The 21,417-nt window shown below is 48.9% G+C and overlaps 65 non-coding genes across 65 annotated transcripts; all 65 read left to right on the top strand.

The window, feature by feature from the left end:
• The first annotated feature begins 29 nt into the window (after positions 1-29).
• On the top strand, positions 30-101 carry trnaq-uug (transfer RNA glutamine (anticodon UUG)). Its single transcript has one exon. It is a non-coding gene; the product is annotated as a tRNA-Gln (tRNA).
• A 384-nt stretch (positions 102-485) lies between these two features.
• On the top strand, positions 486-557 carry trnaq-uug (transfer RNA glutamine (anticodon UUG)). The gene has a single exon. It is a non-coding gene; the product is annotated as a tRNA-Gln (tRNA).
• An 835-nt stretch (positions 558-1,392) lies between these two features.
• On the top strand, positions 1,393-1,464 carry trnaq-uug (transfer RNA glutamine (anticodon UUG)). Its single transcript has one exon. It is a non-coding gene; the product is annotated as a tRNA-Gln (tRNA).
• A 383-nt stretch (positions 1,465-1,847) lies between these two features.
• On the top strand, positions 1,848-1,919 carry trnaq-uug (transfer RNA glutamine (anticodon UUG)). The gene has a single exon. It is a non-coding gene; the product is annotated as a tRNA-Gln (tRNA).
• An 837-nt stretch (positions 1,920-2,756) lies between these two features.
• trnaq-uug (transfer RNA glutamine (anticodon UUG)) lies at positions 2,757-2,828 on the top strand. Its single transcript has one exon. It is a non-coding gene; the product is annotated as a tRNA-Gln (tRNA).
• Positions 2,829-3,212: 384 nt separating this feature from the next.
• On the top strand, positions 3,213-3,284 carry trnaq-uug (transfer RNA glutamine (anticodon UUG)). Its single transcript has one exon. It is a non-coding gene; the product is annotated as a tRNA-Gln (tRNA).
• Positions 3,285-4,119: 835 nt separating this feature from the next.
• trnaq-uug (transfer RNA glutamine (anticodon UUG)) lies at positions 4,120-4,191 on the top strand. The gene has a single exon. It is a non-coding gene; the product is annotated as a tRNA-Gln (tRNA).
• A 384-nt stretch (positions 4,192-4,575) lies between these two features.
• trnaq-uug (transfer RNA glutamine (anticodon UUG)) lies at positions 4,576-4,647 on the top strand. The gene has a single exon. It is a non-coding gene; the product is annotated as a tRNA-Gln (tRNA).
• Positions 4,648-5,202: 555 nt separating this feature from the next.
• On the top strand, positions 5,203-5,273 carry trnag-gcc (transfer RNA glycine (anticodon GCC)). The gene has a single exon. It is a non-coding gene; the product is annotated as a tRNA-Gly (tRNA).
• Positions 5,274-5,484: 211 nt separating this feature from the next.
• trnaq-uug (transfer RNA glutamine (anticodon UUG)) lies at positions 5,485-5,556 on the top strand. Its single transcript has one exon. It is a non-coding gene; the product is annotated as a tRNA-Gln (tRNA).
• A 101-nt stretch (positions 5,557-5,657) lies between these two features.
• On the top strand, positions 5,658-5,728 carry trnag-gcc (transfer RNA glycine (anticodon GCC)). Its single transcript has one exon. It is a non-coding gene; the product is annotated as a tRNA-Gly (tRNA).
• A 210-nt stretch (positions 5,729-5,938) lies between these two features.
• Positions 5,939-6,010, top strand: trnaq-uug (transfer RNA glutamine (anticodon UUG)). Its single transcript has one exon. It is a non-coding gene; the product is annotated as a tRNA-Gln (tRNA).
• A 101-nt stretch (positions 6,011-6,111) lies between these two features.
• trnag-gcc (transfer RNA glycine (anticodon GCC)) lies at positions 6,112-6,182 on the top strand. Its single transcript has one exon. It is a non-coding gene; the product is annotated as a tRNA-Gly (tRNA).
• A 383-nt stretch (positions 6,183-6,565) lies between these two features.
• trnag-gcc (transfer RNA glycine (anticodon GCC)) lies at positions 6,566-6,636 on the top strand. Its single transcript has one exon. It is a non-coding gene; the product is annotated as a tRNA-Gly (tRNA).
• A 211-nt stretch (positions 6,637-6,847) lies between these two features.
• On the top strand, positions 6,848-6,919 carry trnaq-uug (transfer RNA glutamine (anticodon UUG)). Its single transcript has one exon. It is a non-coding gene; the product is annotated as a tRNA-Gln (tRNA).
• A 101-nt stretch (positions 6,920-7,020) lies between these two features.
• Positions 7,021-7,091, top strand: trnag-gcc (transfer RNA glycine (anticodon GCC)). The gene has a single exon. It is a non-coding gene; the product is annotated as a tRNA-Gly (tRNA).
• A 212-nt stretch (positions 7,092-7,303) lies between these two features.
• Positions 7,304-7,375, top strand: trnaq-uug (transfer RNA glutamine (anticodon UUG)). Its single transcript has one exon. It is a non-coding gene; the product is annotated as a tRNA-Gln (tRNA).
• A 101-nt stretch (positions 7,376-7,476) lies between these two features.
• On the top strand, positions 7,477-7,547 carry trnag-gcc (transfer RNA glycine (anticodon GCC)). Its single transcript has one exon. It is a non-coding gene; the product is annotated as a tRNA-Gly (tRNA).
• A 382-nt stretch (positions 7,548-7,929) lies between these two features.
• On the top strand, positions 7,930-8,000 carry trnag-gcc (transfer RNA glycine (anticodon GCC)). Its single transcript has one exon. It is a non-coding gene; the product is annotated as a tRNA-Gly (tRNA).
• Positions 8,001-8,211: 211 nt separating this feature from the next.
• On the top strand, positions 8,212-8,283 carry trnaq-uug (transfer RNA glutamine (anticodon UUG)). The gene has a single exon. It is a non-coding gene; the product is annotated as a tRNA-Gln (tRNA).
• A 101-nt stretch (positions 8,284-8,384) lies between these two features.
• On the top strand, positions 8,385-8,455 carry trnag-gcc (transfer RNA glycine (anticodon GCC)). Its single transcript has one exon. It is a non-coding gene; the product is annotated as a tRNA-Gly (tRNA).
• A 212-nt stretch (positions 8,456-8,667) lies between these two features.
• On the top strand, positions 8,668-8,739 carry trnaq-uug (transfer RNA glutamine (anticodon UUG)). Its single transcript has one exon. It is a non-coding gene; the product is annotated as a tRNA-Gln (tRNA).
• A 101-nt stretch (positions 8,740-8,840) lies between these two features.
• trnag-gcc (transfer RNA glycine (anticodon GCC)) lies at positions 8,841-8,911 on the top strand. Its single transcript has one exon. It is a non-coding gene; the product is annotated as a tRNA-Gly (tRNA).
• Positions 8,912-9,294: 383 nt separating this feature from the next.
• trnag-gcc (transfer RNA glycine (anticodon GCC)) lies at positions 9,295-9,365 on the top strand. Its single transcript has one exon. It is a non-coding gene; the product is annotated as a tRNA-Gly (tRNA).
• A 209-nt stretch (positions 9,366-9,574) lies between these two features.
• Positions 9,575-9,646, top strand: trnaq-uug (transfer RNA glutamine (anticodon UUG)). Its single transcript has one exon. It is a non-coding gene; the product is annotated as a tRNA-Gln (tRNA).
• Positions 9,647-9,747: 101 nt separating this feature from the next.
• Positions 9,748-9,818, top strand: trnag-gcc (transfer RNA glycine (anticodon GCC)). Its single transcript has one exon. It is a non-coding gene; the product is annotated as a tRNA-Gly (tRNA).
• Positions 9,819-10,029: 211 nt separating this feature from the next.
• Positions 10,030-10,101, top strand: trnaq-uug (transfer RNA glutamine (anticodon UUG)). Its single transcript has one exon. It is a non-coding gene; the product is annotated as a tRNA-Gln (tRNA).
• Positions 10,102-10,202: 101 nt separating this feature from the next.
• trnag-gcc (transfer RNA glycine (anticodon GCC)) lies at positions 10,203-10,273 on the top strand. Its single transcript has one exon. It is a non-coding gene; the product is annotated as a tRNA-Gly (tRNA).
• Positions 10,274-10,656: 383 nt separating this feature from the next.
• On the top strand, positions 10,657-10,727 carry trnag-gcc (transfer RNA glycine (anticodon GCC)). The gene has a single exon. It is a non-coding gene; the product is annotated as a tRNA-Gly (tRNA).
• Positions 10,728-10,936: 209 nt separating this feature from the next.
• On the top strand, positions 10,937-11,008 carry trnaq-uug (transfer RNA glutamine (anticodon UUG)). The gene has a single exon. It is a non-coding gene; the product is annotated as a tRNA-Gln (tRNA).
• Positions 11,009-11,109: 101 nt separating this feature from the next.
• trnag-gcc (transfer RNA glycine (anticodon GCC)) lies at positions 11,110-11,180 on the top strand. Its single transcript has one exon. It is a non-coding gene; the product is annotated as a tRNA-Gly (tRNA).
• Positions 11,181-11,392: 212 nt separating this feature from the next.
• On the top strand, positions 11,393-11,464 carry trnaq-uug (transfer RNA glutamine (anticodon UUG)). Its single transcript has one exon. It is a non-coding gene; the product is annotated as a tRNA-Gln (tRNA).
• Positions 11,465-11,565: 101 nt separating this feature from the next.
• On the top strand, positions 11,566-11,636 carry trnag-gcc (transfer RNA glycine (anticodon GCC)). The gene has a single exon. It is a non-coding gene; the product is annotated as a tRNA-Gly (tRNA).
• Positions 11,637-12,019: 383 nt separating this feature from the next.
• On the top strand, positions 12,020-12,090 carry trnag-gcc (transfer RNA glycine (anticodon GCC)). Its single transcript has one exon. It is a non-coding gene; the product is annotated as a tRNA-Gly (tRNA).
• A 208-nt stretch (positions 12,091-12,298) lies between these two features.
• Positions 12,299-12,370, top strand: trnaq-uug (transfer RNA glutamine (anticodon UUG)). Its single transcript has one exon. It is a non-coding gene; the product is annotated as a tRNA-Gln (tRNA).
• Positions 12,371-12,471: 101 nt separating this feature from the next.
• On the top strand, positions 12,472-12,542 carry trnag-gcc (transfer RNA glycine (anticodon GCC)). The gene has a single exon. It is a non-coding gene; the product is annotated as a tRNA-Gly (tRNA).
• Positions 12,543-12,925: 383 nt separating this feature from the next.
• On the top strand, positions 12,926-12,996 carry trnag-gcc (transfer RNA glycine (anticodon GCC)). The gene has a single exon. It is a non-coding gene; the product is annotated as a tRNA-Gly (tRNA).
• Positions 12,997-13,379: 383 nt separating this feature from the next.
• On the top strand, positions 13,380-13,450 carry trnag-gcc (transfer RNA glycine (anticodon GCC)). Its single transcript has one exon. It is a non-coding gene; the product is annotated as a tRNA-Gly (tRNA).
• Positions 13,451-13,661: 211 nt separating this feature from the next.
• Positions 13,662-13,733, top strand: trnaq-uug (transfer RNA glutamine (anticodon UUG)). Its single transcript has one exon. It is a non-coding gene; the product is annotated as a tRNA-Gln (tRNA).
• Positions 13,734-13,834: 101 nt separating this feature from the next.
• Positions 13,835-13,905, top strand: trnag-gcc (transfer RNA glycine (anticodon GCC)). The gene has a single exon. It is a non-coding gene; the product is annotated as a tRNA-Gly (tRNA).
• A 210-nt stretch (positions 13,906-14,115) lies between these two features.
• On the top strand, positions 14,116-14,187 carry trnaq-uug (transfer RNA glutamine (anticodon UUG)). The gene has a single exon. It is a non-coding gene; the product is annotated as a tRNA-Gln (tRNA).
• A 101-nt stretch (positions 14,188-14,288) lies between these two features.
• On the top strand, positions 14,289-14,359 carry trnag-gcc (transfer RNA glycine (anticodon GCC)). The gene has a single exon. It is a non-coding gene; the product is annotated as a tRNA-Gly (tRNA).
• A 385-nt stretch (positions 14,360-14,744) lies between these two features.
• On the top strand, positions 14,745-14,815 carry trnag-gcc (transfer RNA glycine (anticodon GCC)). The gene has a single exon. It is a non-coding gene; the product is annotated as a tRNA-Gly (tRNA).
• Positions 14,816-15,023: 208 nt separating this feature from the next.
• Positions 15,024-15,095, top strand: trnaq-uug (transfer RNA glutamine (anticodon UUG)). Its single transcript has one exon. It is a non-coding gene; the product is annotated as a tRNA-Gln (tRNA).
• Positions 15,096-15,196: 101 nt separating this feature from the next.
• On the top strand, positions 15,197-15,267 carry trnag-gcc (transfer RNA glycine (anticodon GCC)). The gene has a single exon. It is a non-coding gene; the product is annotated as a tRNA-Gly (tRNA).
• A 383-nt stretch (positions 15,268-15,650) lies between these two features.
• On the top strand, positions 15,651-15,721 carry trnag-gcc (transfer RNA glycine (anticodon GCC)). Its single transcript has one exon. It is a non-coding gene; the product is annotated as a tRNA-Gly (tRNA).
• Positions 15,722-15,933: 212 nt separating this feature from the next.
• On the top strand, positions 15,934-16,005 carry trnaq-uug (transfer RNA glutamine (anticodon UUG)). The gene has a single exon. It is a non-coding gene; the product is annotated as a tRNA-Gln (tRNA).
• Positions 16,006-16,106: 101 nt separating this feature from the next.
• On the top strand, positions 16,107-16,177 carry trnag-gcc (transfer RNA glycine (anticodon GCC)). Its single transcript has one exon. It is a non-coding gene; the product is annotated as a tRNA-Gly (tRNA).
• A 212-nt stretch (positions 16,178-16,389) lies between these two features.
• On the top strand, positions 16,390-16,461 carry trnaq-uug (transfer RNA glutamine (anticodon UUG)). Its single transcript has one exon. It is a non-coding gene; the product is annotated as a tRNA-Gln (tRNA).
• A 788-nt stretch (positions 16,462-17,249) lies between these two features.
• Positions 17,250-17,321, top strand: trnaq-uug (transfer RNA glutamine (anticodon UUG)). Its single transcript has one exon. It is a non-coding gene; the product is annotated as a tRNA-Gln (tRNA).
• A 101-nt stretch (positions 17,322-17,422) lies between these two features.
• Positions 17,423-17,493, top strand: trnag-gcc (transfer RNA glycine (anticodon GCC)). The gene has a single exon. It is a non-coding gene; the product is annotated as a tRNA-Gly (tRNA).
• A 383-nt stretch (positions 17,494-17,876) lies between these two features.
• Positions 17,877-17,947, top strand: trnag-gcc (transfer RNA glycine (anticodon GCC)). Its single transcript has one exon. It is a non-coding gene; the product is annotated as a tRNA-Gly (tRNA).
• A 211-nt stretch (positions 17,948-18,158) lies between these two features.
• On the top strand, positions 18,159-18,230 carry trnaq-uug (transfer RNA glutamine (anticodon UUG)). Its single transcript has one exon. It is a non-coding gene; the product is annotated as a tRNA-Gln (tRNA).
• A 101-nt stretch (positions 18,231-18,331) lies between these two features.
• On the top strand, positions 18,332-18,402 carry trnag-gcc (transfer RNA glycine (anticodon GCC)). Its single transcript has one exon. It is a non-coding gene; the product is annotated as a tRNA-Gly (tRNA).
• A 209-nt stretch (positions 18,403-18,611) lies between these two features.
• Positions 18,612-18,683, top strand: trnaq-uug (transfer RNA glutamine (anticodon UUG)). The gene has a single exon. It is a non-coding gene; the product is annotated as a tRNA-Gln (tRNA).
• A 101-nt stretch (positions 18,684-18,784) lies between these two features.
• On the top strand, positions 18,785-18,855 carry trnag-gcc (transfer RNA glycine (anticodon GCC)). The gene has a single exon. It is a non-coding gene; the product is annotated as a tRNA-Gly (tRNA).
• Positions 18,856-19,238: 383 nt separating this feature from the next.
• On the top strand, positions 19,239-19,309 carry trnag-gcc (transfer RNA glycine (anticodon GCC)). The gene has a single exon. It is a non-coding gene; the product is annotated as a tRNA-Gly (tRNA).
• Positions 19,310-19,520: 211 nt separating this feature from the next.
• Positions 19,521-19,592, top strand: trnaq-uug (transfer RNA glutamine (anticodon UUG)). The gene has a single exon. It is a non-coding gene; the product is annotated as a tRNA-Gln (tRNA).
• Positions 19,593-19,693: 101 nt separating this feature from the next.
• Positions 19,694-19,764, top strand: trnag-gcc (transfer RNA glycine (anticodon GCC)). The gene has a single exon. It is a non-coding gene; the product is annotated as a tRNA-Gly (tRNA).
• A 210-nt stretch (positions 19,765-19,974) lies between these two features.
• trnaq-uug (transfer RNA glutamine (anticodon UUG)) lies at positions 19,975-20,046 on the top strand. The gene has a single exon. It is a non-coding gene; the product is annotated as a tRNA-Gln (tRNA).
• Positions 20,047-20,147: 101 nt separating this feature from the next.
• Positions 20,148-20,218, top strand: trnag-gcc (transfer RNA glycine (anticodon GCC)). Its single transcript has one exon. It is a non-coding gene; the product is annotated as a tRNA-Gly (tRNA).
• A 383-nt stretch (positions 20,219-20,601) lies between these two features.
• Positions 20,602-20,672, top strand: trnag-gcc (transfer RNA glycine (anticodon GCC)). Its single transcript has one exon. It is a non-coding gene; the product is annotated as a tRNA-Gly (tRNA).
• A 209-nt stretch (positions 20,673-20,881) lies between these two features.
• trnaq-uug (transfer RNA glutamine (anticodon UUG)) lies at positions 20,882-20,953 on the top strand. Its single transcript has one exon. It is a non-coding gene; the product is annotated as a tRNA-Gln (tRNA).
• A 101-nt stretch (positions 20,954-21,054) lies between these two features.
• On the top strand, positions 21,055-21,125 carry trnag-gcc (transfer RNA glycine (anticodon GCC)). The gene has a single exon. It is a non-coding gene; the product is annotated as a tRNA-Gly (tRNA).
• A 213-nt stretch (positions 21,126-21,338) lies between these two features.
• On the top strand, positions 21,339-21,410 carry trnaq-uug (transfer RNA glutamine (anticodon UUG)). The gene has a single exon. It is a non-coding gene; the product is annotated as a tRNA-Gln (tRNA).
• The last annotated feature ends 7 nt before the right edge of the window (positions 21,411-21,417 follow it).

Below are 21,417 nucleotides of genomic sequence, written 5' to 3' on the forward strand. Positions count from 1 at the left end.
GCCTGTTTAACCAACCTTCTCACAGTGCAGGTTCCATGGTGTAATGGTCAGCACTCTGGACTTTGAATCCAGTGATCCGAGTTCAAGTCTCGGTGGAACCTCATGTCCTCTTCTGCGATCGATGTGGCGACTTATCTGTGAGGCACTTATTCCCTGCCCACCAAAAGGAGAAAGCAGGACCTGCAATCAGCGCCCTCGTAGGGCATTGGTGGTCCAATGGTAGGATTCTCGCCTGCCACGCGGGAGGTCCGGGTTCGATTCCCGGCCAATGCAGCCTTGCTTTGTCTTCGCCTAAAACTTGAACAAAATGTGGTCATAAAGGGGACACTCACTGAATAAAAACCCTAAGCAGAGAGGACTTGTTGAAAACTGTCCATGACCAGCTGTGTGGAAAAGTAGAGAGACAAAGTCCTGGTCTTACCAGCTTCCTCTAAGGAAAGTGAGACACTTCTTTTTTTTTTACGAATTCACCTTCTCACAGTACAGGTTCCATGGTGTAATGGTCAGCACTCTGGACTTTGAATCCAGTGATCCGAGTTCAAGTCTCGGTGGAACCTCATATCTTGTTCTCCGATCGATGTGGAGACTTTTCTGTAAGTCACATATTCCCTGGCCACAAAAAGGAGAAAGCAGGACCTGCAGTCAGGGCCCTGGTAGAGCATTGGTGGTCCAATGGTAGGATTCTCGCCTGCCACGCGGGAGGTCCGGGTTCGATTCCCGGCCAATGCAGCCTTGCTTCGTCTTGGCCTAAAACTTCCACAAAATGTGGTTGGTCATAAAGGGCACACTCACTGATAAAAACCTAAGCACAGATGACTCGTCGAAAACTGTCCCTGACCAGCTATGTGGGAAAGTAGAGAGACAAAGTCCTCGTCTTACCACCTTTCTCTCAGGAAAGTGAGACACAGCGTTTTCAACTAATCCACCTTCTCACAGTGCAGGTTCCAGGATGTAATGGTCAGCACTCTGGAGTTTGAATCCAGTGATCCGAGTTCAAGTCTCGTGGATCCTCATGTATTCATCTGCGATCGATGTGGAGACTTTTCTGTAAGTCACAAATTCCCTGGCCACAAAAAGGAGAAAGCAGGACCTGCAATCAGGGCCCTCGTAGAGCATTGGTGGTCCAATGGTAGGATTCTCGCCTGCCACGCGGGAGGTCCGGGTTCGATTCCCGGCCAATGCAGAATTGCTTGGTCTTCGCCTAAAACATCCGGAAAATGTAGTCATGAAGGGGACACTCACTGAAAAAAACCCTAAGCATAGAGGACTTGTCGAAAAACTGTCCCTGACTAGCTGCGTGGAAAAGAAGAGAGACAAAGTAGTGATCTTACCACCTTGCTCTCAGGAAAGTGAAACACTGCGTTTTAGACTAACCAACCTTCTCACAGTGCAGGTTCCATGGTGTAATGGTCAGCACTCTGGACTTTGAATCCAGTGATCCGAGTTCAAGTCTCGGTGGAACCTCATGTCCTCTTCTGCGATCGATGTGGCGACTTGTCTGTGAGTCACTTATTCCCTGCCCACAAAAAGGAGAAAGCAGGACCTGCAATCAGCACCCTCGTAGAGCATTGGTGGTCCAATGGTAGGATTCTCGCCTGCCACGCGGGAGGTCCGGGTTCGATTCCCGGCCAATGCAGCCTTGCTTTGTCTTCGCCTAAAACTTGAACAAAATGTGGTCATAAAGGGGACACTCACTGAATAAAAACCCTAAGCAGAGAGGACTTGTTGAAAACTGTCCATGACCAGCTGTGTGGAAAAGTAGAGAGACAAAGTCCTGGTCTTACCAGCTTCCTCTAAGGAAAGTGAGACACTTCTTTTTTTTTACGAATTCACCTTCTCACAGTACAGGTTCCATGGTGTAATGGTCAGCACTCTGGACTTTGAATCCAGTGATCCGAGTTCAAGTCTCGGTGGAACCTCATATCTTGTTCTCCGATCGATGTGGAGACTTTTCTGTAAGTCACATATTCCCTGGCCACAAAAAGGAGAAAGCAGGACCTGCAGTCAGGGCCCTGGTAGAGCATTGGTGGTCCAATGGTAGGATTCTCGCCTGCCACGCGGGAGGTCCGGGTTCGATTCCCGGCCAATGCAGCCTTGCTTCGTCTTGGCCTAAAACTTCCACAAAATGTGGTTGGTCATAAAGGGCACACTCACTGATAAAAACCTAAGCACAGATGACTCGTCGAAAACTGTCCCTGACCAGCTATGTGGGAAAGTAGAGAGACAAAGTCCTCGTCTTACCACCTTTCTCTCAGGAAAGTGAGACACAGCGTTTTCAACTAATCCACCTTCTCACAGTGCAGGTTCCAGGATGTAATGGTCAGCACTCTGGAGTTTGAATCCAGTGATCACGGTTCAAGTCTCGTGGATCCTCATGTATTCATCTGCGATCGATGTGGAGACTTTTCTGTAAGTCACAAATTCCCTGGCCACAAAAAGGAGAAAGCAGGACCTGCAATCAGGGCCCTCGTAGAGCATTGGTGGTCCAATGGTAGGATTCTCGCCTGCCACGCGGGAGGTCCGGGTTCGATTCCCGGCCAATGCAGAATTGCTTGGTCTTCGCCTAAAACATCCGGAAAATGTAGTCATGAAGGGGACACTCACTGAAAAAAAAACCCTAAGCATAGAGGACTTGTCGAAAAACTGTCCCTGACTAGCTGCGTGGAAAAGAAGAGAGACAAAGTAGTGATCTTACCACCTTGCTCTCAGGAAAGTGAAACACTGCGTTTTAGACTAACCAACCTTCTCACAGTGCAGGTTCCATGGTGTAATGGTCAGCACTCTGGACTTTGAATCCAGTGATCCGAGTTCAAGTCTCGGTGGAACCTCATGTCCTCTTCTGCGATCGATGTGGCGACTTATCTGTGAGGCACTTATTCCCTGCCCACCAAAAGGAGAAAGCAGGACCTGCAATCAGCACCCTCGTAGAGCATTGGTGGTCCAATGGTAGGATTCTCGCCTGCCACGCGGGAGGTCCGGGTTCGATTCCCGGCCAATGCAGCCTTGCTTTGTCTTCGCCTAAAACTTGAACAAAATGTGGTCATAAAGGGGACACTCACTGAATAAAAACCCTAAGCAGAGAGGACTTGTTGAAAACTGTCCATGACCAGCTGTGTGGAAAAGTAGAGAGACAAAGTCCTGGTCTTACCAGCTTCCTCTAAGGAAAGTGAGACACTTCTTTTTTTTTTACGAATTCACCTTCTCACAGTACAGGTTCCATGGTGTAATGGTCAGCACTCTGGACTTTGAATCCAGTGATCCGAGTTCAAGTCTCGGTGGAACCTCATATCTTGTTCTCCGATCGATGTGGAGACTTTTCTGTAAGTCACATATTCCCTGGCCACAAAAAGGAGAAAGCAGGACCTGCAGTCAGGGCCCTGGTAGAGCATTGGTGGTCCAATGGTAGGATTCTCGCCTGCCACGCGGGAGGTCCGGGTTCGATTCCCGGCCAATGCAGCCTTGCTTCGTCTTGGCCTAAAACTTCCACAAAATGTGGTTGGTCATAAAGGGCACACTCACTGATAAAAACCTAAGCACAGATGACTCGTCGAAAACTGTCCCTGACCAGCTATGTGGGAAAGTAGAGAGACAAAGTCCTCGTCTTACCACCTTTCTCTCAGGAAAGTGAGACACAGCGTTTTCAACTAATCCACCTTCTCACAGTGCAGGTTCCAGGATGTAATGGTCAGCACTCTGGAGTTTGAATCCAGTGATCACGGTTCAAGTCTCGTGGATCCTCATGTATTCATCTGCGATCGATGTGGAGACTTTTCTGTAAGTCACAAATTCCCTGGCCACAAAAAGGAGAAAGCAGGACCTGCAATCAGGGCCCTCGTAGAGCATTGGTGGTCCAATGGTAGGATTCTCGCCTGCCACGCGGGAGGTCCGGGTTCGATTCCCGGCCAATGCAGAATTGCTTGGTCTTCGCCTAAAACATCCGGAAAATGTAGTCATGAAGGGGACACTCACTGAAAAAAACCCTAAGCATAGAGGACTTGTCGAAAAACTGTCCCTGACTAGCTGCGTGGAAAAGAAGAGAGACAAAGTAGTGATCTTACCACCTTGCTCTCAGGAAAGTGAAACACTGCGTTTTAGACTAACCAACCTTCTCACAGTGCAGGTTCCATGGTGTAATGGTCAGCACTCTGGACTTTGAATCCAGTGATCCGAGTTCAAGTCTCGGTGGAACCTCATGTCCTCTTCTGCGATCGATGTGGCGACTTATCTGTGAGGCACTTATTCCCTGCCCACCAAAAGGAGAAAGCAGGACCTGCAATCAGCACCCTCGTAGAGCATTGGTGGTCCAATGGTAGGATTCTCGCCTGCCACGCGGGAGGTCCGGGTTCGATTCCCGGCCAATGCAGCCTTGCTTTGTCTTCGCCTAAAACTTGAACAAAATGTGGTCATAAAGGGGACACTCACTGAATAAAAACCCTAAGCAGAGAGGACTTGTTGAAAACTGTCCATGACCAGCTGTGTGGAAAAGTAGAGAGACAAAGTCCTGGTCTTACCAGCTTCCTCTAAGGAAAGTGAGACACTTCTTTTTTTTTTACGAATTCACCTTCTCACAGTACAGGTTCCATGGTGTAATGGTCAGCACTCTGGACTTTGAATCCAGTGATCCGAGTTCAAGTCTCGGTGGAACCTCATATCTTGTTCTCCGATCGATGTGGAGACTTTTCTGTAAGTCACATATTCCCTGGCCACAAAAAGGAGAAAGCAGGACCTGCAGTCAGGGCCCTGGCAGAGCATTGGTGGTCCAATGGTAGGATTCTCGCCTGCCACGCGGGAGGTCCGGGTTCGATTCCCGGCCAATGCAGCCTTGCTTCGTCTTGGCCTAAAACTTCCACAAAATATGGTTGGCCATAAAGGGCACATTCACTGATAAAAACCTAAGCACAGATGACTCGTCGAAAACTGTCCCTGACCAGCTATGTGGGAAAGTAGAGAGACAAAGTCCTCGTCTTACCACCTTTCTCTCAGGAAAGTGAGACACAGCGTTTTCAACTAATCCACCTTCTCACAGTGCAGGTTCCAGGATGTAATGGTCAGCACTCTGGAGTTTGAATCCAGTGATCACGGTTCAAGTCTCGTGGATCCTCATGTATTCATCTGCGATCGATGTGGAGACTTTTCTGTAAGTCACAAATTCCCTGGCCACAAAAAGGAGAAAGCAGGACCTGCAATCAGGGCCCTCGTAGAGCATTGGTGGTCCAATGGTAGGATTCTCGCCTGCCACGCGGGAGGTCCGGGTTCGATTCCCGGCCAATGCAGAATTGCTTGGTCTTCGCCTAAAACATCCGGAAAATGTAGTCATGAAGGGGACACTCACTGAAAAAAAAACCCTAAGCATAGAGGACTTGTCGAAAAACTGTCCCTGACTAGCTGCGTGGAAAAGAAGAGAGACAAAGTAGTGATCTTACCACCTTGCTCTCAGGAAAGTGAAACACTGCGTTTTAGACTAACCAACCTTCTCACAGTGCAGGTTCCATGGTGTAATGGTCAGCACTCTGGACTTTGAATCCAGTGATCCGAGTTCAAGTCTCGGTGGAACCTCATGTCCTCTTCTGCGATCGATGTGGCGACTTATCTGTGAGGCACTTATTCCCTGCCCACCAAAAGGAGAAAGCAGGACCTGCAATCAGCACCCTCGTAGAGCATTGGTGGTCCAATGGTAGGATTCTCGCCTGCCACGCGGGAGGTCCGGGTTCGATTCCCGGCCAATGCAGCCTTGCTTTGTCTTCGCCTAAAACTTGAACAAAATGTGGTCATAAAGGGGACACTCACTGAATAAAAACCCTAAGCAGAGAGGACTTGTTGAAAACTGTCCATGACCAGCTGTGTGGAAAAGTAGAGACAAAGTCCTGGTCTTACCAGCTTCCTCTAAGGAAAGTGAGACACTTCTTTTTTTTTTACGAATTCACCTTCTCACAGTACAGGTTCCATGGTGTAATGGTCAGCACTCTGGACTTTGAATCCAGTGATCCGAGTTCAAGTCTCGGTGGAACCTCATATCTTGTTCTCCGATCGATGTGGAGACTTTTCTGTAAGTCACATATTCCCTGGCCACAAAAAGGAGAAAGCAGGACCTGCAGTCAGGGCCCTGGCAGAGCATTGGTGGTCCAATGGTAGGATTCTCGCCTGCCACGCGGGAGGTCCGGGTTCGATTCCCGGCCAATGCAGCCTTGCTTCGTCTTGGCCTAAAACTTCCACAAAATGTGGTTGGTCATAAAGGGCACACTCACTGATAAAAACCTAAGCACAGATGACTCGTCGAAAACTGTCCCTGACCAGCTATGTGGGAAAGTAGAGAGACAAAGTCCTCGTCTTACCACCTTTCTCTCAGGAAAGTGAGACACAGCGTTTTCAACTAATCCACCTTCTCACAGTGCAGGTTCCAGGATGTAATGGTCAGCACTCTGGAGTTTGAATCCAGTGATCACGGTTCAAGTCTCGTGGATCCTCATGTATTCATCTGCGATCGATGTGGAGACTTTTCTGTAAGTCACAAATTCCCTGGCCACAAAAAGGAGAAAGCAGGACCTGCAATCAGGGCCCTCGTAGAGCATTGGTGGTCCAATGGTAGGATTCTCGCCTGCCACGCGGGAGGTCCGGGTTCGATTCCCGGCCAATGCAGAATTGCTTGGTCTTCGCCTAAAACATCCGGAAAATGTAGTCATGAAGGGGACACTCACTGAAAAAAAAACCCTAAGCATAGAGGACTTGTCGAAAAACTGTCCCTGACTAGCTGCGTGGAAAAGAAGAGAGACAAAGTAGTGATCTTACCACCTTGCTCTCAGGAAAGTGAAACACTGCGTTTTAGACTAACCAACCTTCTCACAGTGCAGGTTCCATGGTGTAATGGTCAGCACTCTGGACTTTGAATCCAGTGATCCGAGTTCAAGTCTCGGTGGAACCTCATGTCCTCTTCTGCGATCGATGTGGCGACTTATCTGTGAGGCACTTATTCCCTGCCCACCAAAAGGAGAAAGCAGGACCTGCAATCAGCACCCTCGTAGAGCATTGGTGGTCCAATGGTAGGATTCTCGCCTGCCACGCGGGAGGTCCGGGTTCGATTCCCGGCCAATGCAGCCTTGCTTTGTCTTCGCCTAAAACTTGAACAAAATGTGGTCATAAAGGGGACACTCACTGAATAAAAACCCTAAGCAGAGAGGACTTGTTGAAAACTGTCCATGACCAGCTGTGTGGAAAAGTAGAGAGACAAAGTCCTGGTCTTACCAGCTTCCTCTAAGGAAAGTGAGACACTTCTTTTTTTTTTACGAATTCACCTTCTCACAGTACAGGTTCCATGGTGTAATGGTCAGCACTCTGGACTTTGAATCCAGTGATCCGAGTTCAAGTCTCGGTGGAACCTCATATCTTGTTCTCCGATCGATGTGGAGACTTTTCTGTAAGTCACATATTCCCTGGCCACAAAAAGGAGAAAGCAGGACCTGCAGTCAGGGCCCTGGCAGAGCATTGGTGGTCCAATGGTAGGATTCTCGCCTGCCACGCGGGAGGTCCGGGTTCGATTCCCGGCCAATGCAGCCTTGCTTCGTCTTGGCCTAAAACTTCCCCAAATGTGATTGGCCATAAACGGCACACTCACTGATAAAAACCTAAGCACAGATGACTCGTCGAAAACTGTCCCTGACCAGCTATGTGGGAAAGTAGAGAGACAAAGTCCTCGTCTTACCACCTTTCTCTCAGGAAAGTGAGACACAGCGTTTTCAACTAATCCACCTTCTCACAGTGCAGGTTCCAGGATGTAATGGTCAGCACTCTGGAGTTTGAATCCAGTGATCAGAGTTCAAGTCTCGTGGATCCTCATGTATTCATCTGCGATCGATGTGGAGACTTTTCTGTAAGTCACAAATTCCCTGGCCACAAAAAGGAGAAAGCAGGACCTGCAATCAGGGCCCTCGTAGAGCATTGGTGGTCCAATGGTAGGATTCTCGCCTGCCACGCGGGAGGTCCGGGTTCGATTCCCGGCCAATGCAGAATTGCTTGGTCTTCGCCTAAAACATCCGGAAAATGTAGTCATGAAGGGGACACTCACTGAAAAAAAAACCCTAAGCATAGAGGACTTGTCGAAAAACTGTCCCTGACTAGCTGCGTGGAAAAGAAGAGAGACAAAGTAGTGATCTTACCACCTTGCTCTCAGGAAAGTGAAACACTGCGTTTTAGACTAACCAACCTTCTCACAGTGCAGGTTCCATGGTGTAATGGTCAGCACTCTGGACTTTGAATCCAGTGATCCGAGTTCAAGTCTCGGTGGAACCTCATGTCCTCTTCTGCGATCGATGTGGCGACTTATCTGTGAGGCACTTATTCCCTGCCCACCAAAAGGAGAAAGCAGGACCTGCAATCAGCACCCTCGTAGAGCATTGGTGGTCCAATGGTAGGATTCTCGCCTGCCACGCGGGAGGTCCGGGTTCGATTCCCGGCCAATGCAGCCTTGCTTTGTCTTCGCCTAAAACTTGAACAAAATGTGGTCATAAAGGGGACACTCACTGAATAAAAACCCTAAGCAGAGAGGACTTGTTGAAAACTGTCCATGACCAGCTGTGTGGAAAAGTAGAGAGACAAAGTCCTGGTCTTACCAGCTTCCTCTAAGGAAAGTGAGACACTTCTTTTTTTTTTACGAATTCACCTTCTCACAGTACAGGTTCCATGGTGTAATGGTCAGCACTCTGGACTTTGAATCCAGTGATCCGAGTTCAAGTCTCGGTGGAACCTCATATCTTGTTCTCCGATCGATGTGGAGACTTTTCTGTAAGTCACATATTCCCTGGCCACAAAAAGGAGAAAGCAGGACCTGCAGTCAGGGCCCTGGTAGAGCATTGGTGGTCCAATGGTAGGATTCTCGCCTGCCACGCGGGAGGTCCGGGTTCGATTCCCGGCCAATGCAGCCTTGCTTCGTCTTGGCCTAAAACTTCCACAAAATGTGGTTGGTCATAAAGGGCACACTCACTGATAAAAACCTAAGCACAGATGACTCGTCGAAAACTGTCCCTGACCAGCTATGTGGGAAAGTAGAGAGACAAAGTCCTCGTCTTACCACCTTTCTCTCAGGAAAGTGAGACACAGCGTTTTCAACTAATCCACCTTCTCACAGTGCAGGTTCCAGGATGTAATGGTCAGCACTCTGGAGTTTGAATCCAGTGATCCGAGTTCAAGTCTCGTGGATCCTCATGTATTCATCTGCGATCGATGTGGAGACTTTTCTGTAAGTCACAAATTCCCTGGCCACAAAAAGGAGAAAGCAGGACCTGCAATCAGGGCCCTCGTAGAGCATTGGTGGTCCAATGGTAGGATTCTCGCCTGCCACGCGGGAGGTCCGGGTTCGATTCCCGGCCAATGCAGAATTGCTTGGTCTTCGCCTAAAACATCCGGAAAATGTAGTCATGAAGGGGACACTCACTGAAAAAAACCCTAAGCATAGAGGACTTGTCGAAAAACTGTCCCTGACTAGCTGCGTGGAAAAGAAGAGAGACAAAGTAGTGATCTTACCACCTTGCTCTCAGGAAAGTGAAACACTGCGTTTTAGACTAACCAACCTTCTCACAGTGCAGGTTCCATGGTGTAATGGTCAGCACTCTGGACTTTGAATCCAGTGATCCGAGTTCAAGTCTCGGTGGAACCTCATGTCCTCTTCTGCGATCGATGTGGCGACTTGTCTGTGAGTCACTTATTCCCTGCCCACAAAAAGGAGAAAGCAGGACCTGCAATCAGGGCCCTCGTAGAGCATTGGTGGTCCAATGGTAGGATTCTCGCCTGCCACGCGGGAGGTCCGGGTTCGATTCCCGGCCAATGCAGCCTTGCTTTGTCTTCGCCTAAAACTTGAACAAAATGTGGTCATAAAGGGGACACTCACTGAATAAAAACCCTAAGCAGAGAGGACTTGTTGAAAACTGTCCATGACCAGCTGTGTGGAAAAGTAGAGAGACAAAGTCCTGGTCTTACCAGCTTCCTCTAAGGAAAGTGAGACACTTCTTTTTTTTTACGAATTCACCTTCTCACAGTACAGGTTCCATGGTGTAATGGTCAGCACTCTGGACTTTGAATCCAGTGATCCGAGTTCAAGTCTCGGTGGAACCTCATATCTTGTTCTCCGATCGATGTGGAGACTTTTCTGTAAGTCACATATTCCCTGGCCACAAAAAGGAGAAAGCAGGACCTGCAGTCAGGGCCCTGGCAGAGCATTGGTGGTCCAATGGTAGGATTCTCGCCTGCCACGCGGGAGGTCCGGGTTCGATTCCCGGCCAATGCAGCCTTGCTTCGTCTTGGCCTAAAACTTCCACAAAATGTGGTTGGCCATAAAGGGCACACTCACTGATAAAAACCTAAGCACAGATGACTTGTCGAAAACTGTCCCTGACCAGCCATGTGGGAAAGTAGAGAGACAAAGTCCTCGTCTTACCACCTTTCTCTCAGGAAAGTGAGACACAGCGTTTTCAACTAATCCACCTTCTCAAAGTGCAGGTTCCAGGATGTAATGGTCAGCACTCTGGAGTTTGAATCCAGTGATCCGAGTTCAAGTCTCGTGGATCCCCATGTATTCATCTGCGATCGATGTGGAGACTTTTCTGTAAGTCACAAATTCCCTGGCCACAAAAAGGAGAAAGCAGGACCTGCAATCAGGGCCCTCGTAGAGCATTGGTGGTCCAATGGTAGGATTCTCGCCTGCCACGCGGGAGGTCCGGGTTCGATTCCCGGCCAATGCAGAATTGCTTGGTCTTCGCCTAAAACATCCACAAAATGTAGTCATGAAGGGGACACTCACTGAAAAAAACCCTAAGCATAGAGGACTTGTCGAAAAACTGTCCCTGACTAGCTGCGTGGAAAAGAAGAGAGACAAAGTAGTGATCTTACCACCTTGCTCTCAGGAAAGTGAAACACTGCGTTTTAGACTAACCAACCTTCTCACAGTGCAGGTTCCATGGTGTAATGGTCAGCACTCTGGACTTTGAATCCAGTGATCCGAGTTCAAGTCTCGGTGGAACCTCATGTCCTCTTCTGCGATCGATGTGGCGACTTGTCTGTGAGTCACTTATTCCCTGCCCACAAAAAGGAGAAAGCAGGACCTGCAATCAGCACCCTCGTAGAGCATTGGTGGTCCAATGGTAGGATTCTCGCCTGCCACGCGGGAGGTCCGGGTTCGATTCCCGGCCAATGCAGCCTTGCTTTGTCTTCGCCTAAAACTTGAACAAAATGTGGTCATAAAGGGGACACTCACTGAATAAAAACCCTAAGCAGAGAGGACTTGTTGAAAACTGTCCATGACCAGCTGTGTGGAAAAGTAGAGAGACAAAGTCCTGGTCTTACCAGCTTCCTCTAAGGAAAGTGAGACACTTCTTTTTTTTTTACGAATTCACCTTCTCACAGTACAGGTTCCATGGTGTAATGGTCAGCACTCTGGACTTTGAATCCAGTGATCCGAGTTCAAGTCTCGGTGGAACCTCATATCTTGTTCTCCGATCGATGTGGAGACTTTTCTGTAAGTCACATATTCCCTGGCCACAAAAAGGAGAAAGCAGGACCTGCAGTCAGGGCCCTGGCAGAGCATTGGTGGTCCAATGGTAGGATTCTCGCCTGCCACGCGGGAGGTCCGGGTTCGATTCCCGGCCAATGCAGCCTTGCTTCGTCTTGGCCTAAAACTTCCACAAAATGTGGTTGGCCATAAAGGGCACACTCACTGATAAAAACCTAAGCACAGATGACTTGTCGAAAACTGTCCCTGACCAGCCATGTGGGAAAGTAGAGAGACAAAGTCCTCGTCTTACCACCTTTCTCTCAGGAAAGTGAGACACAGCGTTTTCAACTAATCCACCTTCTCAAAGTGCAGGTTCCAGGATGTAATGGTCAGCACTCTGGAGTTTGAATCCAGTGATCCGAGTTCAAGTCTCGTGGATCCCCATGTATTCATCTGCGATCGATGTGGAGACTTTTCTGTAAGTCACAAATTCCCTGGCCACAAAAAGGAGAAAGCAGGACCTGCAATCAGGGCCCTCGTAGAGCATTGGTGGTCCAATGGTAGGATTCTCGCCTGCCACGCGGGAGGTCCGGGTTCGATTCCCGGCCAATGCAGAATCGCTTGGTCTTCGCCTAAAACATCCACAAAATGTAGTCATGAAGGGGACACTCACTGAAAAAAACCCTAAGCATAGAGGACTTGTCGAAAACTGTCCCTGACTAGCTGCGTGGAAAAGAAGAGAGACAAAGTAGTGATCTTACCACCTTGCTCTCAGGAAAGTGAAACACTGCGTTTTAGACTAACCAACCTTCTCACAGTGCAGGTTCCATGGTGTAATGGTCAGCACTCTGGACTTTGAATCCAGTGATCCGAGTTCAAGTCTCGGTGGAACCTCATGTCTTCTTCTCCGATCGATGTGGAGACTTTTCTGTAAGTCACATATTCCCTGGCCACAAAAAGGAGAAAGCAGGACCTGCAGTCAGGGCCCTGGTAGAGCATTGGTGGTCCAATGGTAGGATTCTCGCCTGCCACGCGGGAGGTCCGGGTTCGATTCCCGGCCAATGCAGCCTTGCTTCGTCTTGGCCTAAAACTTCCACAAAATGTGGTTGGTCATAAAGGGCACACTCACTGATAAAAACCTAAGCACAGATGACTCGTCGAAAACTGTCCCTGACCAGCTATGTGGGAAAGTAGAGAGACAAAGTCCTCGTCTTACCACCTTTCTCTCAGGAAAGTGAGACACAGCGTTTTCAACTAATCCACCTTCTCACAGTGCAGGTTCCAGGATGTAATGGTCAGCACTCTGGAGTTTGAATCCAGTGATCCGAGTTCAAGTCTCGTGGATCCTCATGTATTCATCTGCGATCGATGTGGAGACTTTTCTGTAAGTCACAAATTCCCTGGCCACAAAAAGGAGAAAGCAGGACCTGCAATCAGGGCCCTCGTAGAGCATTGGTGGTCCAATGGTAGGATTCTCGCCTGCCACGCGGGAGGTCCGGGTTCGATTCCCGGCCAATGCAGAATTGCTTGGTCTTCGCCTAAAACATCCGGAAAATGTAGTCATGAAGGGGACACTCACTGAAAAAAAAACCCTAAGCATAGAGGACTTGTCGAAAAACTGTCCCTGACTAGCTGCGTGGAAAAGAAGAGAGACAAAGTAGTGATCTTACCACCTTGCTCTCAGGAAAGTGAAACACTGCGTTTTAGACTAACCAACCTTCTCACAGTGCAGGTTCCATGGTGTAATGGTCAGCACTCTGGAGTTTGAATCCAGTGATCCGAGTTCAAGTCTCGTGGATCCTCATGTATTCATCTGCGATCGATGTGGAGACTTTTCTGTAAGTCACAAATTCCCTGGCCACAAAAAGGAGAAAGCAGGACCTGCAATCAGGGCCCTCGTAGAGCATTGGTGGTCCAATGGTAGGATTCTCGCCTGCCACGCGGGAGGTCCGGGTTCGATTCCCGGCCAATGCAGAATTGCTTGGTCTTCGCCTAAAACATCCGGAAAATGTAGTCATGAAGGGGACACTCACTGAAAAAAAAACCCTAAGCATAGAGGACTTGTCGAAAAACTGTCCCTGACTAGCTGCGTGGAAAAGAAGAGAGACAAAGTAGCGATCTTACCACCTTGCTCTCAGGAAAGTGAAACACTGCGTTTTAGACTAACCAACCTTCTCACAGTGCAGGTTCCATGGTGTAATGGTCAGCACTCTGGACTTTGAATCCAGTGATCCGAGTTCAAGTCTCGGTGGAACCTCATGTCCTCTTCTGCGATCGATGTGGCGACTTATCTGTGAGGCACTTATTCCCTGCCCACCAAAAGGAGAAAGCAGGACCTGCAATCAGCACCCTCGTAGAGCATTGGTGGTCCAATGGTAGGATTCTCGCCTGCCACGCGGGAGGTCCGGGTTCGATTCCCGGCCAATGCAGCCTTGCTTTGTCTTCGCCTAAAACTTGAACAAAATGTGGTCATAAAGGGGACACTCACTGAATAAAAACCCTAAGCAGAGAGGACTTGTTGAAAACTGTCCATGACCAGCTGTGTGGAAAAGTAGAGACAAAGTCCTGGTCTTACCAGCTTCCTCTAAGGAAAGTGAGACACTTCTTTTTTTTTTACGAATTCACCTTCTCACAGTACAGGTTCCATGGTGTAATGGTCAGCACTCTGGACTTTGAATCCAGTGATCCGAGTTCAAGTCTCGGTGGAACCTCATATCTTGTTCTCCGATCGATGTGGAGACTTTTCTGTAAGTCACATATTCCCTGGCCACAAAAAGGAGAAAGCAGGACCTGCAGTCAGGGCCCTGGCAGAGCATTGGTGGTCCAATGGTAGGATTCTCGCCTGCCACGCGGGAGGTCCGGGTTCGATTCCCGGCCAATGCAGCCTTGCTTCGTCTTGGCCTAAAACTTCCACAAAATGTGGTTGGCCATAAAGGGCACACACTCACTGATAAAAACCTAAGCACAGATGACTTGTCGAAAACTGTCCCTGACCAGCCATGTGGGAAAGTAGAGAGACAAAGTCCTCGTCTTACCACCTTTCTCTCAGGAAAGTGAGACACAGCGTTTTCAACTAATCCACCTTCTCAAAGTGCAGGTTCCAGGATGTAATGGTCAGCACTCTGGAGTTTGAATCCAGTGATCCGAGTTCAAGTCTCGTGGATCCCCATGTATTCATCTGCGATCGATGTGGAGACTTTTCTGTAAGTCACAAATTCCCTGGCCACAAAAAGGAGAAAGCAGGACCTGCAATCAGGGCCCTCGTAGAGCATTGGTGGTCCAATGGTAGGATTCTCGCCTGCCACGCGGGAGGTCCGGGTTCGATTCCCGGCCAATGCAGAATCGCTTGGTCTTCGCCTAAAACATCCACAAAATGTAGTCATGAAGGGGACACTCACTGAAAAAAACCCTAAGCATAGAGGACTTGTCGAAAACTGTCCCTGACTAGCTGTGTGGAAAAGTAGAGAGACAAAGTCCTGATCTTACCACCTTGCTCTCAGGAAAGTGAAACACGGCATTTTAGACTAACCAACCTTCTCACAGTGCAGGTTCCATGGTGTAATGGTCAGCACTCTGGACTTTGAATCCAGTGATCCGAGTTCAAGTCTCGGTGGAACCTCATATCTTGTTCTCCGATCGATGTGGAGACTTTTCTGTAAGTCACATATTCCCTGGCCACAAAAAGGAGAAAGCAGGACCTGCAGTCAGGGCCCTGGCAGAGCATTGGTGGTCCAATGGTAGGATTCTCGCCTGCCACGCGGGAGGTCCGGGTTCGATTCCCGGCCAATGCAGCCTTGCTTCGTCTTGGCCTAAAACTTCCACAAAATGTGGTTGGTCATAAAGGGCACACTCACTGATAAAAACCTAAGCACAGATGACTCGTCGAAAACTGTCCCTGACCAGCTATGTGGGAAAGTAGAGAGACAAAGTCCTCGTCTTACCACCTTTCTCTCAGGAAAGTGAGACACAGCGTTTTCAACTAATCCACCTTCTCACAGTGCAGGTTCCAGGATGTAATGGTCAGCACTCTGGAGTTTGAATCCAGTGATCCGAGTTCAAGTCTCGTGGATCCTCATGTATTCATCTGCGATCGATGTGGAGACTTTTCTGTAAGTCACAAATTCCCTGGCCACAAAAAGGAGAAAGCAGGACCTGCAATCAGGGCCCTCGTAGAGCATTGGTGGTCCAATGGTAGGATTCTCGCCTGCCACGCGGGAGGTCCGGGTTCGATTCCCGGCCAATGCAGAATTGCTTGGTCTTCGCCTAAAACATCCGGAAAATGTGGTTGGCCATAAAGGGCACACTCACTGATAAAAACCTAAGCATAGAGGACTTGTCGAAAAACTGTCCCTGACTAGCTGCGTGGAAAAGAAGAGAGACAAAGTAGTGATCTTACCACCTTGCTCTCAGGAAAGTGAAACACTGCGTTTTAGACTAACCAACCTTCTCACAGTGCAGGTTCCATGGTGTAATGGTCAGCACTCTGGACTTTGAATCCAGTGATCCGAGTTCAAGTCTCGGTGGAACCTCATGTCCTCTTCTGCGATCGATGTGGCGACTTATCTGTGAGGCACTTATTCCCTGCCCACCAAAAGGAGAAAGCAGGACCTGCAATCAGCACCCTCGTAGAGCATTGGTGGTCCAATGGTAGGATTCTCGCCTGCCACGCGGGAGGTCCGGGTTCGATTCCCGGCCAATGCAGCCTTGCTTTGTCTTCGCCTAAAACTTGAACAAAATGTGGTCATAAAGGGGACACTCACTGAATAAAAACCCTAAGCAGAGAGGACTTGTTGAAAACTGTCCATGACCAGCTGTGTGGAAAAGTAGAGAGACAAAGTCCTGGTCTTACCAGCTTCCTCTAAGGAAAGTGAGACACTTCTTTTTTTTTTACGAATTCACCTTCTCACAGTACAGGTTCCATGGTGTAATGGTCAGCACTCTGGACTTTGAATCCAGTGATCCGAGTTCAAGTCTCGGTGGAACCTCATGTCTTCTTCTCCGATCGATGTGGAGACTTTTCTGTAAGTCACATATTCCCTGGCCACAAAAAGGAGAAAGCAGGACCTGCTTGGCAGAGCATTGAGTGGTCCATGGTAGGATTCTCGGCCTGCCACAGGTCCGGGTTCGATTCCCTGGCCAATGCAGCCTTGCTTCGTCCGCCTAAAAACTTCCACGAAATGTGGTTGGCCATAAAGGGCACACTCACTGATAAAAAACTAAGCACAGATGACTTGTCGAAAAACTGTCCCTGACTAGCTGCGTGGAAAAGTAGAGAGACAAAGTCCTCGTCTTACCACCTTTCTCTCAGGAAAGTGAGACACAGCGTTTTCAACTAATCCACCTTCTCAAAGTGCATGTTCCAGGATGGTCAGCACTCTGGAGTTTGAATCGTGATCCGGTTCAAGTCTCGTGGATCCTCATGTATTCATCTGCGATCGATGTGGAGACTCTTAATCACAGCCACAAAAAGGAGAAAGCAGTGACCTGCAATCAGGGCCCTGCGGGTCCAATGTAGGATTCTCGCCTGCCACGCGGGAGGTTTCGATTCCCCGGCCAATGCAGCCTTGCTTTGTCTTCGCCTAAACCTTGAACAAAATGTGGTCATAAAGGGGACACTCACTGAAAAAAAAAACCCTAAGCATAGAGGACTTGTCGAAAAACTGTCCCTGACTAGCTGCGTGGAAAAGAAGAGAGACAAAGTCCTGGTCTTACCAGCTTCCTCTAAGGAAAGTGAGACACGGCATTTTAGACTAACCAACCTTCTCACAGTGCAGGTTCCATGGTGTAATGGTCAGCACTCTGGACTTTGAATCCAGTGATCCGAGTTCAAGTCTCGGTGGAACCTCATGTCCTCTTCTGCGATCGATGTGGAGACTTTTCTGTAAGTCACATATTCCCTGGCCACAAAAAGGAGAAAGCAGGACCTGCAGTCAGGGCCCTGGTAGAGCATTGGTGGTCCAATGGTAGGATTCTCGCCTGCCACGCGGGAGGTCCGGGTTCGATTCCCGGCCAATGCAGCCTTGCTTCGTCTTGGCCTAAAACTTCCACAAAATGTGGTTGGTCATAAAGGGCACACTCACTGATAAAAACCTAAGCACAGATGACTCGTCGAAAACTGTCCCTGACCAGCTATGTGGGAAAGTAGAGAGACAAAGTCCTCGTCTTACCACCTTTCTCTCAGGAAAGTGAGACACAGCGTTTTCAACTAATCCACCTTCTCACAGTGCAGGTTCCAGGATGTAATGGTCAGCACTCTGGAGTTTGAATCCAGTGATCCGAGTTCAAGTCTCGTGGATCCTCATGTATTCATCTGCGATCGATGTGGAGACTTTTCTGTAAGTCACAAATTCCCTGGCCACAAAAAGGAGAAAGCAGGACCTGCAATCAGGGCCCTCGTAGAGCATTGGTGGTCCAATGGTAGGATTCTCGCCTGCCACGCGGGAGGTCCGGGTTCGATTCCCGGCCAATGCAGAATTGCTTGGTCTTCGCCTAAAACATCCGGAAAATGTAGTCATGAAGGGGACACTCACTGAAAAAAAAACCCTAAGCATAGAGGACTTGTCGAAAAACTGTCCCTGACTAGCTGCGTGGAAAAGAAGAGAGACAAAGTAGTGATCTTACCACCTTGCTCTCAGGAAAGTGAAACACTGCGTTTTAGACTAACCAACCTTCTCACAGTGCAGGTTCCATGGTGTAATGGTCAGCACTCTGGACTTTGAATCCAGTGATCCGAGTTCAAGTCTCGGTGGAACCTCATGTCCTCTTCTGCGATCGATGTGGCGACTTATCTGTGAGGCACTTATTCCCTGCCCACCAAAAGGAGAAAGCAGGACCTGCAATCAGCACCCTCGTAGAGCATTGGTGGTCCAATGGTAGGATTCTCGCCTGCCACGCGGGAGGTCCGGGTTCGATTCCCGGCCAATGCAGCCTTGCTTTGTCTTCGCCTAAAACTTGAACAAAATGTGGTCATAAAGGGGACACTCACTGAATAAAAACCCTAAGCAGAGAGGACTTGTTGAAAACTGTCCATGACCAGCTGTGTGGAAAAGTAGAGACAAAGTCCTGGTCTTACCAGCTTCCTCTAAGGAAAGTGAGACACTTCTTTTTTTTTACGAATTCACCTTCTCACAGTACAGGTTCCATGGTGTAATGGTCAGCACTCTGGACTTTGAATCCAGTGATCCGAGTTCAAGTCTCGGTGGAACCTCATATCTTGTTCTCCGATCGATGTGGAGACTTTTCTGTAAGTCACATATTCCCTGGCCACAAAAAGGAGAAAGCAGGACCTGCAGTCAGGGCCCTGGCAGAGCATTGGTGGTCCAATGGTAGGATTCTCGCCTGCCACGCGGGAGGTCCGGGTTCGATTCCCGGCCAATGCAGCCTTGCTTCGTCTTGGCCTAAAACTTCCACAAAATGTGGTTGGTCATAAAGGGCACACTCACTGATAAAAACCTAAGCACAGATGACTCGTCGAAAACTGTCCCTGACCAGCTATGTGGGAAAGTAGAGAGACAAAGTCCTCGTCTTACCACCTTTCTCTCAGGAAAGTGAGACACAGCGTTTTCAACTAATCCACCTTCTCACAGTGCAGGTTCCAGGATGTAATGGTCAGCACTCTGGAGTTTGAATCCAGTGATCCGAGTTCAAGTCTCGTGGATCCTCATGTATTCATCTGCGATCGATGTGGAGACTTTTCTGTAAGTCACAAATTCCCTGGCCACAAAAAGGAGAAAGCAGGACCTGCAATCAGGGCCCTCGTAGAGCATTGGTGGTCCAATGGTAGGATTCTCGCCTGCCACGCGGGAGGTCCGGGTTCGATTCCCGGCCAATGCAGAATTGCTTGGTCTTCGCCTAAAACATCCGGAAAATGTAGTCATGAAGGGGACACTCACTGAAAAAAAAACCCTAAGCATAGAGGACTTGTCGAAAAACTGTCCCTGACTAGCTGCGTGGAAAAGAAGAGAGACAAAGTAGTGATCTTACCACCTTGCTCTCAGGAAAGTGAAACACTGCGTTTTAGACTAACCAACCTTCTCACAGTGCAGGTTCCATGGTGTAATGGTCAGCACTCTGGACTTTGAATCCAGTGATCCGAGTTCAAGTCTCGGTGGAACCTCATGTCCTCTTCTGCGATCGATGTGGCGACTTATCTGTGAGGCACTTATTCCCTGCCCACCAAAAGGAGAAAGCAGGACCTGCAATCAGCACCCTCGTAGAGCATTGGTGGTCCAATGGTAGGATTCTCGCCTGCCACGCGGGAGGTCCGGGTTCGATTCCCGGCCAATGCAGCCTTGCTTTGTCTTCGCCTAAAACTTGAACAAAATGTGGTCATAAAGGGGACACTCACTGAATAAAAACCCTAAGCAGAGAGGACTTGTTGAAAACTGTCCATGACCAGCTGTGTGGAAAAGTAGAGACAAAGTCCTGGTCTTACCAGCTTCCTCTAAGGAAAGTGAGACACTTCTTTTTTTTTTACGAATTCACCTTCTCACAGTACAGGTTCCATGGTGTAATGGTCAGCACTCTGGACTTTGAATCCAGTGATCCGAGTTCAAGTCTCGGTGGAACCTCATATCTTGTTCTCCGATCGATGTGGAGACTTTTCTGTAAGTCACATATTCCCTGGCCACAAAAAGGAGAAAGCAGGACCTGCAGTCAGGGCCCTGGCAGAGCATTGGTGGTCCAATGGTAGGATTCTCGCCTGCCACGCGGGAGGTCCGGGTTCGATTCCCGGCCAATGCAGCCTTGCTTCGTCTTGGCCTAAAACTTCCACGAAATGTGGTTGGTCATAAAGGGCACAGTCACTGATAAAAACCTAAGCACAGATGACTCGTCGAAAACTGTCCCTGACCAGCTATGTGGGAAAGTAGAGAGACAAAGTCCTCGTCTTACCACCTTTCTCTCAGGAAAGTGAGACACAGCGTTTTCAACTAATCCACCTTCTCACAGTGCAGGTTCCAGGATGTAATGGTCAGCACTCTGGAGTTTGAATCCAGTGATCACGGTTCAAGTCTCGTGGATCCTCATGTATTCATCTGCGATCGATGTGGAGACTTTTCTGTAAGTCACAAATTCCCTGGCCACAAAAAGGAGAAAGCAGGACCTGCAATCAGGGCCCTCGTAGAGCATTGGTGGTCCAATGGTAGGATTCTCGCCTGCCACGCGGGAGGTCCGGGTTCGATTCCCGGCCAATGCAGAATTGCTTGGTCTTCGCCTAAAACATCCGGAAAATGTAGTCATGAAGGGGACACTCACTGAAAAAAACCCTAAGCATAGAGGACTTGTCGAAAAACTGTCCCTGACTAGCTGCGTGGAAAAGAAGAGAGACAAAGTAGTGATCTTACCACCTTGCTCTCAGGAAAGTGAAACACTGCGTTTTAGACTAACCAACCTTCTCACAGTGCAGGTTCCATGGTGTAATGGTCAGCACTCTGGACTTTGAATCCAGTGATCCGAGTTCAAGTCTCGGTGGAACCTCATGTCCTCTTCTGCGATCGATGTGGCGACTTGTCTGTGAGTCACTTATTCCCTGCCCACCAAAAGGAGAAAGCAGGACCTGCAATCAGCACCCTCGTAGAGCATTGGTGGTCCAATGGTAGGATTCTCGCCTGCCACGCGGGAGGTCCGGGTTCGATTCCCGGCCAATGCAGCCTTGCTTTGTCTTCGCCTAAAACTTGAACAAAATGTGGTCATAAAGGGGACACTCACTGAATAAAAACCCTAAGCAGAGAGGACTTGTTGAAAACTGTCCATGACCAGCTGTGTGGAAAAGTAGGAGAGACAAAGTCCTGGTCTTACCAGCTTCCTCTAAGGAAAGTGAGACACTTCTTTTTTTTTTACGAATTCACCTTCTCACAGTACAGGTTCCATGGTGTAATGGTCAGCACTCTGGACTTTGAATCCAGTGATCCGAGTTCAAGTCTCGGTGGAACCTCATATCT

The sequence above is a fragment of the Engraulis encrasicolus genome, unplaced genomic scaffold (assembly GCF_034702125.1).
Source record: "Engraulis encrasicolus isolate BLACKSEA-1 unplaced genomic scaffold, IST_EnEncr_1.0 scaffold_247_np1212, whole genome shotgun sequence".
NCBI lineage: Eukaryota > Metazoa > Chordata > Actinopteri > Clupeiformes > Engraulidae > Engraulis > Engraulis encrasicolus.